Genomic DNA, 12,678 nt, shown 5'->3' with positions numbered 1-12,678 from the left:
AAGAAAAGATCTAAGAAATTACATAAAAAGTAAATATAATTGTATATGATAAAGGAGGAAAGGCAAATGAGTAGTCTCACATTCACATGACAGAGAAAGAAAACAGAAAAGGAACAGATGATCGAGAGAGCAATGACAGGAGATTAGAGAGGTTGGGGTACTGGAAGTTGATGCCATCAAGATTTGGAAGACTGTAGGATGTAACAGAGACTGTCAGTTCCTTAGGATGTAATAGAGACTGTCAGTTCCTTCTTTCATGGCATAGATAAGAGGACTTGACATTAGGAACACAGGTGTGAGATTGTATTCGTAAGTTAAAAGATATGAAGTAGCAGCTGAAAGCAAATACGTTTTCATGAGCATGGCTTCTTGTGGTTCTCATTCTAAACCATTGCTCATGCTGTAGCATTCAAAGCATATGTACATTCATCTATCTAACCTTCCTTCTCTGAACAACAGATCAGTAATCTGCTTTATAAGTGCTTATCTGCCACTCAGCATTTTTTCTGAAAGGTGAACAGTTGCCAGCCATTCAGTCAGTGCTTATTTAATAAAACAGATTCTTATTACATAAGAAATCCAAAGTTTCTTATTTCATATGAAATCCACAGTTCAAATGAGTTATGGTGACAGTGTTAAGGCATGGAGAAGTTTTTAAGCTGGAGGTAGAAAACTGAACGACCTGAAAGAAAGAAAATGAAATGGAACTGACTAAAGTAAAATAATAAAACATAGGAAACCTGCCACGTATAACATAGTAAAAAACATCGAAATGAAAATCAAAAGTGAAAAATTGCTATAGTAAATTTATGTTAGAGAAAGAAGCTGAAAAAGATGCAATTTATGAAAGAGACATAAATTAGAAAAAATCTCAAAAATAGCACACTATCTTTAGGCAATATATTGTTTCTCTGTTTCACTCCATCTCAGACACCTTCATAATAAAATTAACAACTGTTTCTTTTACTGCTATGTGAAGGTGAAAAAATAGTTCTTGAAAATTAAGCTGTAGCTCCAAAATGCATTGGACATAAACAGAAAAATACTGTGGCTGAAAATGGTAAACAACTACTGACATATTACTAACCTAAAAACAACAGCCAGACACCCCTCAATGATTACAAATTAATTTATAATGTAAGACACATACAAATAGATCATCAGACAGAATTGCAATTAGTACAGGTTTTCATTAGCTATTTAGAATAATACTTGAGTCAATTAAAACTACATTTCAGAAACTCAAAAGTCAGAAGGGGAAGCCATGAGCTAAGAGAAAAATGAGAGACAGGTGCAAAAAAGTGACAGAGTTAGGAACAAAAAGTGACAGAGATAGGAAAAAAAGTGTGTCACTCTTGAATCATAAGTCAAAGGGCAGACACAAGTAATTAGGAGGAAGCAACAAATACGAATGTCTAATTACAGTCATAAACACAGTGGGTCAGCCAAACAGAAATTCTGCCTTAAAATGGCAGATTTCATAATTATCTGCATAGGAACACATATTCATGAAAAAGGGTATTTCAGAGTATGTAACATACATTAACTTAATTACCAATAAAATATGCTACCTCAACACAAAATAAAAGACTAGTTAAACTATTCATCATTGTGTATTAGTGCACAACTATTCTTTACCTAGAACTTTTCCCTTATGCTGTAAATATTTCAACAAAATCGATCAATTCTGTCTCCGAGGACTAGCAGTTTACTACAAAAATGTTTTCATACTCCACTGGATGGCAAAAACAGTGGAGCAGCTGTGTTGTCTAATGGGAAAGCATCTGTACAAAAATCTGGAGCAGGGGAAAGAACAATGCAATTCTAATGTGTCCTATTTTGAAGGTGATTCCACTAACTGAACATAGTAACAACATACTTGCAGTGTCAGTCTAACATTTTGTTCTCGGACTTGAAACACAAGATTTTTGTGAAGCACTACTCATCCACTGTCAATGATTTGAAGATTCTGATAAAACTTGTCACAATATAAGACATAGTTCAAGATTGGAACAGTTGCATCACAAAAAATAGTTCCTTAGTAATGACAGCAACCTCCTTTTTGTGTTGATGTACAAATGATATTGTTGATGTTGCTGCCACTCTCTTAAGTCTGAAGTTTAGTTTGATGCAGCTCTTTGTGTTAGTCAATCTTATGCAAGTCTTTTCACCTTTGCATAGCTACTGCACCCTACATCCCTTTGAATCTGTTATTGTACTCAAGCTTTGGTCTCTTACAATTTGTACCATACACACTTCCTTTCATTGCCAAACTGACAATTCCTTGATGCCTCAGGATGTGTCCTATCAACTGATACCTTATTTACTCAAGTGTACTTCCTCATTTGTTGTTTGATCTTCCCCATTAAATCTTGAGCTTCTTCTACAGCATCACATTTCAACAGCTTCTATTGTCTTTTCTCTGGACTGCTTATTGTCCACTTTTTCACTTCCATATAAGGCTAAACTCCAGACAAATTCTTTCAGAAGAGACTTCCTTGCATTTAAATTCACATTAAATGTTAACTTCCGCTTTTTTAGAAATGTTTTTCTTGATATTATCAGTCTGCATTTTATATCCACTCTACTTCAGCTATCATCAGTTTTTTTGCTTCCCACACAGCAAAACTTTTAATGTCTCATTTCCTAACCTAATCCTCTCAGCATTGCTCAATTTAATTTGACTATATTACATTACCCTTGTTTTTACTTTTGATGTGTTCATATCATAAACTATGCTCAAGATATTGTCCATTCTGTTCAAATGTGCTTCAAAGTCCTTTGGAGTCTCTTACAGAATTACAATGTGATCAGCAATCCTCAATATTTTTATTTCGCATCCCCGAACTTTAATTCCCTTTCCAAATTTCTCCTCAGTTTTCCTCAAAGCTTGCTTAATGTGCAGATTGAATAACAGCTGAGATAGGCTACAACCCAGTCTGACTCCCTTCTCAACTACTGCTTCCCTTTCATACCCTCTGATTCTTATAACTACTGTCTGCTTTCTCTACAAGTTGCAGATAACTTTTTGCTACCTGCATTTCACCCTTGCTGCCTTCAGAATTTCGAAGACTGTATTCCACTCATCATTGTCAAAAGCATTTTCTAAGTCTACGTTTGCTATAAACATAGGTTTGCCTTTCTTCAATCTACCTTCTAAGATAAGCTGTAAGATCAGTATTGCCTCATGTATTCCTATACTTCTCCAGAATCCAAACTGATATTCACCGAGGTAGACATCTATCACCTTTCCCATTATACTGTAAATAATTCTTGTAAATATTTTGCAACCATGACTTACTAAACCGATTGTTCTGTAGTATTCAAACCTGGAATTGGCATTATTACATTCTTCCTCACATCTGAGGATATTTCGCCTTTATCATAGACCTTGCACACCTGGTGGAATAATTTTGTCATGGCTGTGTCAGTCAATGATTTCTGCAATTCTATGGGAATGTTATCTACCTCAGGGTGCTTTTTTCCACTTACATCTTTCAATGCTTCACCAAATTCTTCTCACAGTAATATTTCACTCATCTCATTTTCATCTAGATCCTCTTCTCTTTCTACAAGGTCCAGTCACATTAATGTGACCATGTCCATGTTCAATTTCAACCTGCAACAACCAGTCACAGACAGCAGGTGGCAGCACTAGCAATGGGTGGTATATAAAACAAATTGGGGGGGATGTGAAAAACAGTGCAGTCATCTTTGTAATGCGGAAACAGAGCGATTTATCTGATGTCCAAAAGTGGGTCGTCACTGGCTTTCAGGCCAAGGGTGGAAGCATTTCTGAAACAGATAGGTTTGTAAACTGTTTGTCTGCCACCATGGTTAAAGTATACCATGCATGGTAAAATGGCACTATTCAAAACTGGTGCCAAGGCAAATGTGGTGCCGCACAGGCCATAGGTCACAGGGCCACCAACAGCTGCGGAGATGTGGACGGGTTAATACATGTGCAACTGTTGAGCAACTGACCACTCAGATGAACCAACAGGGCTATTAACTGTGTCTTCTCGATGACTTTAGTGAATGTTACTGCTTATGTACATCCACATTAGGCACCTGTTTCATGCAACTATGCTGACTGCTGTCTATTGGTGGTGAAGATTGAAATTTTCGTACCAATATCATGACTGGATGTTCTATGCTCCATTGGACAGGAGACCATTAGCAGCTATGATGTAAAACATCTGAAAGCAAACACTCTGCAACAATTGTCAGAGGGAATCATGCTGGAGGACATTCACCAGGTGATCTCATCATTCTGGAAGGCAGAATTAATCGACACAAGTACACATCTGTTCTTGAGGACCATGTTCACCCCTAAATGCAGTTCGTTTTTCCTCAACACAATGGCATCTACCAGCATGACAATGCAACTTACCACACAGCTTACACTGTATATATTTGGTTCGTATAGCACTAGGTTGAGTTGACTGTACTCGCCTGGCTATCAAACTCGCCAGCTTTAAACCCAATTGAAAATCTGTGGGACCACCTTGATTAGGCTGTTCATGCCACAGGCTGTCAACCGAGAAACCTACTGCAGCTGCCCACAGCACTGCAGTTGGCATGGCTCCACATCCCCATTGGTACCTTCCAGAACCTCACTGACTCCCTGTTTGCGTGTCTTGCAGCTGTCCACACTGCAAAAGGTGGTTATTCAAATTTTTGCCAGATGGTCATATTAATGTGACCAGACAGTGCAGAATACTGTCTCGAAGTCTGTTTCCCCTATTTCAACCATTTATATTTTCCTTCCGCCTCTGTGTTTTCCCTTCTCTACTTAGTTCTGGCTTACGATCTGAGCTCTTGATATTCATATGGGTGCTTTCCTTTCCTCCAAATGTCTCTTTAGCTTTACTGTAGGGAACATATATCTCTCTCCTAGTTAGGTATGGTTCTACAGCCTTACATTTGTCCTCTAGCTATTTGTGTTTTACCATTTTGCACTTTCTGTCTATTTCACATTTTTTAGACTGTATCTCCTGCACCTGCTTCATTTGCTGTGTTCCAAAAGTTTCTCCTTTCGCCAATTAACTGCAGTATTTCCTGTGTTATCCATGGATTTCTACTGTGTCTTGTTTCTTATGTGACCCTCTACTGCCTTCCCTATTACATCTCTGAAAGTTACTCCTTAATGTGTAAGAAAATGTCCTGTAGGAAGACCCAGAATCCATTGGTTGGACATGTAATAACTAGGTTAACAAAAGACATATCAATTTGCCTTAACGGCAGTGCTAAAATGTTTGGTTTTTAAATAAATCTTTTTTTTTTAAGAGTAATGTTTGTTAGTACAAAAATTCCATTCCTTTGGAATATTGATTTATTATAGAAAATGGGAAAACCGAGTAGCTTATTTTAATAACAATGCAGAAACTAGGAACAAACACATAACAATTAATACAACATTGCTGAGGCAACGACATATCTGTCGTCATGTGGCATGGTCTGTTACATGGAATGCAAGTACATGCAGTGTGGAAGACTTGCCCCTCCTAGCCCCCTGTTAGTTTCTCGTTATTGTCCTTGGACTTCAGTTGTATTGCAGACCCCTAGTTTGGAAATATTTTACAAAGTACGGTAGCTCTAAAGTACAATGCTCCACTTGCTTTAAAAGATTAGAAACTGGAGGAGGTACAACAAACTTTCGATATCATGTTAGATTAGATTAGATTAATACTTGTTCCATAGATCATGAATACGACACTTCGTAATGATGTGGAATGTGTCAGGTTAATAAAAGATGTCTGTACAAGATATTACATTAAACAAAATATTGCATGGCACTAATGTTTAAGGTTTTTTTTCCCTTAATTTATATCTAAAAATTCAGCCAATGAGTAGAAGGAGTTGTCATCTAGAAATTCTTTTAATTTATTTTTAAATGTTAGTTGGCTATCTGTCAGGCTTTTGATGCTGTTTGGTAGGTGACCAAAGACTTTTGTGGCAGCATAATTTACCCCTTTCTGTGCCAAAGTCAGATTTAACCCTGCATATTGAAGATCGTCCTTTCTCCTGGTGTTATAGCTATGCACACTGCTATTACTTTTGAACTGGGTTGGATTATTAACAACAAATTTCATAAGTGAATATATATACTGTGAGGTTACTGTGAGGATCCCTAGATCTTTAAATAGATGTCTGCAGGATGACCGTGGGTGGGCTCCAGCAATTATTCTGATTACACATTTTTGAGCAATGAATACTTTTCTACTCAATGATGAATTACCCCAGAATAAGATGCCGTACGAAAGCAGTGAATGAAAGTAGGCATAGTAAGCTAATTTACTGAGATACTTATCACCAAAATTTGCAATAACCCTAATAGCATAAGTAGCTGAACTCAGACGTTTCAGCAAACCATCAATGTGTTGCTTCCAGTTTAACCTCTCATCAATGGACACACTTCAAAATTTTGAAAATTCTACCTTAGCTGCAAACTTCTGCTCAAAGTCTATATTTATTACTGGAGTTGTGCCATTTACCGTACGGAACTGTATATACTGTGTTTTATCAAAATTTAAAGAGAGTCCGTTTGCTGAGAACCACTTAATAATTTTGTGAAAAACATCATTTACAATTACATCACTTAGTTCTTGGTTTTCGGATGTTATTAGTATACTTGTATCATCAGCAAAAAGAACTAACTTTGCATCTTCATCAATGTGGAATGGTAAGTCATTAATGTATATCAAGAATAGTAAAGGACCTAAGACCGAACCCTGTGGGGTCCCGTACTTGATAGCCCCCCCAGTTTGAGGAATCAGCTGTTGTTTTAACATTACACGAACCACTTATTTCAACTTTCTGCATTCTTCCAGTTAAGTATGAATTAAACCATCTGTGCACTGCCCCATTCAAACCATAATGATTTAGCTTGTCTACAAGAATTCCATGATTTACACAATCAAAGGCCTTTGAGAGATCACAAAAAATACTAATGGGTGATGTCCGGCTATTCAGACCATTTAATATTTTATCAGTGAAAGCGTATATAGCATTTTCTGTTGAAAAGCCTTTCTGAAAACCAAACTGACATTTTGTTAGTACTTTATTTTTACAAATATGGGAGGCTACTCTTGAATACATTACTTTCTCAAAAATTTTTGATAGGACTGTCAGAAGAGAGATTGAGCAGTAGTGTAAGGAGAAAATATCCACAAAGAAAAGAACACAAATTTAATTGATATACCTATATAATTATTGACATGTTATTGACTTGGGATAATATGTGAACCCTTAATTTTATGGTTGCCTCATGGTGGAAACTGATGCATTCCACAGGTGACAACGGAGGAAAGTCATCCACTTGTGAAATCGCACTCTCGTGCTGTCTCTGTGCCCATCCCTCTTATCTTCACCATCTTTGCTGAAGATAATGATACCAAGTTCCGCCACAATTTTAACCCCATATTGGTTGAGATCTCCTACTCCTTTATTCAAAATCTACATTTTGGTTGTTCTGAAAACTGTTTATTTTGAGCCGTTTTGACAGTCAGGTTAACTTAGACTGCAAACCAGCTGTTTCAACAATAACCACCATCCCTTATTAACAAATGGTTCAAATGGCTCTGAGCACTATGGGACTTAACATCTGAGGCCATCAGTCCCCCTCATTAAGAGCACCTGTGAAACGGAACTGTACGATGATGAAGATGATAAAGATAAAGAAAAGTTATCCAGAAATGGTATTCCTATTACAACAATAACCTGAGCTTCTCAAATAAAATATTATCATACTTTAAGCTGCATGCAGACACACTGATTTTAAACCACAAATATTTTACACAGGTTGATGGTAAGAAGGAAGTAGATATGTCAGTTTTTAAGAAATAAGGTGCACTGGAATATGTCCCAATGGCAAATGTACAAAAAAAGCTTGTTAGATTAGATTAGTTTTCGTTCCATAGATCCGTGCTGAGGAGATCCTTGTGGATGTGGAACATGCCCCCCCCCCCTTTTTTTTAAAAAAAAAAAAAAAGCTGAAATAACAATACTAATAGTATGAATATATACAATACATCATTTGTTTCTATTAAAAAATTCGTCAATGGAGAAGGAGGAGTTGGCCACTAGTAAGTCTTTCAGGCTCCTTTTAAACTGATCTTTATTTGTAACTAAATTTTTTATGTTTGCTGGCAAATTATTGAAGATGAGCATTCCTGAGTAGTGGACCCCTTTTTGAACTAAAGTAAGTGCTTTTAAGTCCTTGTGCAGATAATTTTTGTTCCTGGTATTGTATGTATGAACTGAGCTGTTTGTTGGAAAAAAGAGATATATTATTTAGGACAAATTTCATTAAGGAGTAAATATACTGAGAGGCAGTGGTTACTATACCCAGTTCTTTGAAGAGGTTTCTACATGACGTCCGTGAATTTACTCCACAAATAATACGTATTACACGCTTTTGGACTCTGAAAGCTTTTGTTTGACTTGAAGAGTTACCCCAAAATATTATACCATATGACATTATGGAATGAAAGTAGGCAAAGTATGCAAGCTTTTGCATTTTTATATCGCCTATGTCTGCTAACACTCGAATTGCAAATACAGATTTGTTAAGGCATTTCTGCAGTTCTGTGGTGTGCTCCTCCCAACTGAATTTATTATCAAGTTGTAATCTCAGGAATTTAAGACTGTCAACCTCTTCTATCTGCTCTTCTTCAGACTTTATGCATATGCTGGGTGGAAACCTCTTACAGGTTCTGAATTGCATGTAGTGAGTCTTTTCAAAGTTTAATGTCAATGAGTTGGCTTTAAACCATTTATTAATATCCATGAAAATATCATTAGCAGATCTTTCTAGAACTACACTCGACATACTATTTATTGCAATACTTGCGTCATCCGCAAACAAAACGAACTCTGCTTCTGGCAGTGTAACTGATGAGAGATCATTAATGTACACAAGGAAAAAGCAATGGCCCTAAGATGGATCCTTGTGGGACACCACATGTAATTTCTTCCCATTCTGATGATGACTGATGACTTAATTCACTAGTCCCTTGCACTGACACCCTTTGTTTCCTGTTGGCGAGGTATGACTTGAACCATTTTGCAGCACTGCCCGTGACGCCATAGAATTCTAATTTATTTAAAAGGATGTTGTGGTTCACACAATCAAATGCCTTTGACAAATCACAGAAAATACCTGCTGCTTGTAGTTTGTTATTTAATGAATTAAGTACATGTTCACTGTAGGTGTAAATAGCCTTCTCGAAATCAGAACCCTTCAGAAATCCAAACTGTGTTCTTGATAATATGTTATTTGTGGTCAGATGGTTGAGAAGCTGCCTGTACGTTACTTTTTCTAAAATTTTTGAGAATGCTGGCAAAAGTGAAATCAGTCTGTAGTTTGATGGTATCTCTTTATCCCCTTTCTTGAATAGAGGCTTAACATCTGCATATTTTAGCCAGTCAGGAAATGTCCCTGTTATAATTGACTGGTTACACAAGTAACTTAGAATTGTACTAAAATCACAAGAACATGCCTTAATTAACTTTGTTGATAGAGTTGAGAGCTGAGAGTTGAATTAGTAGCTGTAAGACAATTTGGGCTTACTAAACATAATACTGTCAGCAGAAATGGCTCTGAGCACTATGGGACTTAACATCTATGGTCATCAGTCAGCAGAAATAATCAGGGCATTCAACAGGAGTTAAAACACAGGCATTGCTGCTTTTCGGTCAGTTTCATGGAGGAGGAGGTTTTGATTTCTTCCACAGAGTGAAATCAACAAAATACTTATCAAACCTTAATAACTGTGGCCTGTTTGAGCATTAGTTTTTCTTTACTCTCTCCTACCCTTACAGTTCGTCATTCATTCAACATGTGACTTGTACTGTAATTCTTACAGTGCATAACTTTGTTCCACGAGTGATGATGAGGGACGGGATGTTCTTGTTTTGATGATCAGTCCTAAGTTTGATGCCAGTACTCTATCAATTTTCCAGGTATCATTTTCTTTTGCAATTACTACCTTAGTGCCTGGAGATGTCAATGGCGCTCTCTCTCTCTCTCTCTCCCTCTCTCTCTCTCTCTCTGTGTGTGTGTGTGTGTGTGTGTGTGTGTGTGTGTGTGTGTTATTTTGTCTATGTCTGATGGACTTAGTCCAACAGCTGATAATAAACAACAGTTTTTTCCTCATTGTGACTGTCTGTCACTCAGTGCCTCATCTATGTGGTGAGCACTATCTGTTCTTTCACACTGTTAGTATCGCTTATTTGTTGATGCTGTTAAAGTCAGATTATTACTGCAAAGACAAAATTACTGTCAGTACTGGCAGAAAGTCAGCATAAGCATAGTCTCGTGATAAATGGAATTTAAAAATCAGAATCTTAAACATAATAAGGATACTTCTCAAAACTATATGAGTCAAAAGGCATAAATTTTCAATTGTATAGCAACTGATTAAAATTAAAATTGTGGCAACTAAACTATACTGGATTAATTTTTATAATGTCAAATTACAGGTAATCTGATGCTTGGTTGGTAATATTGGTGTGTTGTACGATGATCATTCAGTGTCCTATTTATTTATATTCAGAAAAATAATTGCCTCAACTTTGATTAGTAAGTATGGTATTCCACTTTCATTAAAAATGTGAAGAGCACCCATTTCACACTGACTGAACAATTTGCTTTAGACTGGATTTAAGGCTCCAGAGAACCAAACAGAACATTTTTTGATCATTGCAGAAACTTCTGAGTTACAAGTGATATCTGCAGAACACAAGTTTCATTGAAGCTAAGCTAAACACAAAGTGAATAGCCCTCTGTCTTATTAACTGTACTGTCTTACTGAACTACTGACCACATCAATTGCAAGTAAATTGGCTTTACTTGAGGTATTTCAATTTCTCATGTATGTTTTCCATTGCAATTGTATGTGATTGCAGAATTTTATCTAAATTTTAATTTTTTTAAAACTTTTCATGAAGGGTATTTCCAATCCTCCTCAACCCAGCGTGTAATCTTTCTATATGTTGACCACCTCCTCTCTGATGGCTCCATACGCACCTCTCCCCACATTAAACTCACCGACTACCAACGATACTTGCATCTTGACAGCTGTCATCCCTTTCACAGCAAAAACTTCTTCCCATACAACCTGTCCACATGGGTATGGCATATCTGCAGCAACAAAAACTCCCTTGCTTAGTATGTTGATGGTCTCACCAAGGCCATCACAGACAGGCACTATCTCCCAGATCTAGTCCACAAACAGATCTCCCGTGCCATTTCCCCTCATGCCCCCAATCTCCCAACACCCCCAAGAACCAGTCACAAGCGAGTGTCCCCTTCATCACCCAGTACCACCCCAGACTGGAACACATCCCTCACCAGGGCTTTGGATACCTAACATCCTGTCCTGAAACAAGGAACATCCTACCCAAGATACTTCCCACCACTCCTAAAGTGGTGTTCTGTCGCCCAGCTAACCTCAACAACATCTTTGCCACAAGGATCATATTCCTATGGAAGACCCAGGTGCAAAACGCGTCCAATCCACCCGCCCACCATCTCCTATTCCAGTCCTGTCACAGTTTATCCTACTTCATCGGGCACTGGGCTGCCTGTGACAGCAGCCATGTCATTTACCAGCTCTGCTGCAATCATTGCCCAGTTTTTTATATCGGTACGACTCCCAACCAACTGTCCACAAGAATGAACAGCCACTGCCAAACTGTTGACAAGAGCAAAGTAGACCATCCTGTGGCACAACATGCATTTGTACATACCACACTTGGTTACAATGGCTGCTTCACAATCCGAGCCATCTGGATCCTTCCCTCCATCACCAACTTTCCTGAACTGTGCAGATGGGAGTTATCTTTACAACACATTCTCTGCTCCTGTATTATCCCGGCCACAACCTATGGTAACGTACTGTACCCACACCCTCCACCCAACAGTTTCTACCCTTCTGTTCAATCATCTCCTCCCCATTCTCATCTCCTACCCTGACTGTTTGCAGCACTCTGCCAATGCATTCACCCATCTTCCCCCACTCCTCTCCTTTTTTGCTCCTTTTCTCCCACCTCCCTGCCCCACAACCTTGTGACACTGCGCCTGTTGACAGTCTGGTCCCTGCACACTCCACCAGGCACTGTTCATTTCTCTCCCCCAACTGTACACTACTATCCATTTCCCTCTCCACCCTCTCCTGATTGCTGCTTGCATCCCACATGACAGTTGCATTCTGGCCCAAGATGCTGGAGTTGGCAGTCGTGTGTGCATGAGGTGTGCCTGCTTGTGTGTGTGCTTTACTGATGAAGGATGTGACTGAAAGCGTGTCTTTTAATTGTGCCTGTCAGCAACTTAACATTTCTTCTTTACGGTAAGTAGCAATCTGCCTTTTCCTACAGTGTTGATTCAATATTTGATATTAAAAATTTCAACTGTTAATAAAAATCAATTTTAAAAGAGAAAGTAATAATGGAAGTATGCTACTAGTGAGATTTGAACCATCAGCTTAATGAATACAAACCAATTATGTTACATGCTGAGCTACTGTCAAATTTCTTAATCAACAAGTGTTTTATACTTAAAAAGAGCATATAAATGTGTTTTCTTTAGTTTATTTTGAAAAGTGTGTAGTACTACTTTAGATAACTGATGTCCAAACACTAAACTTCTAATCTTAGAAGCACGAACAAAATCAA

The 12,678-nt window shown here is 37.8% G+C and overlaps 1 protein-coding gene across 2 annotated transcripts in view; it reads right to left on the bottom strand.

Moving 5' to 3' along the window:
* The window catches only part of LOC126455662 (uncharacterized), a 210,543-nt gene that overhangs the window by 44,577 nt on the left and 153,288 nt on the right, over positions 1-12,678 (bottom strand). The window lies entirely within an intron of this gene.

This window comes from Schistocerca serialis, chromosome 2 (genome assembly GCF_023864345.2).
Source record: "Schistocerca serialis cubense isolate TAMUIC-IGC-003099 chromosome 2, iqSchSeri2.2, whole genome shotgun sequence".
Lineage (NCBI taxonomy): Eukaryota > Metazoa > Arthropoda > Insecta > Orthoptera > Acrididae > Schistocerca > Schistocerca serialis.
This window is presented reverse-complemented; position numbering and strand designations above follow the sequence as displayed.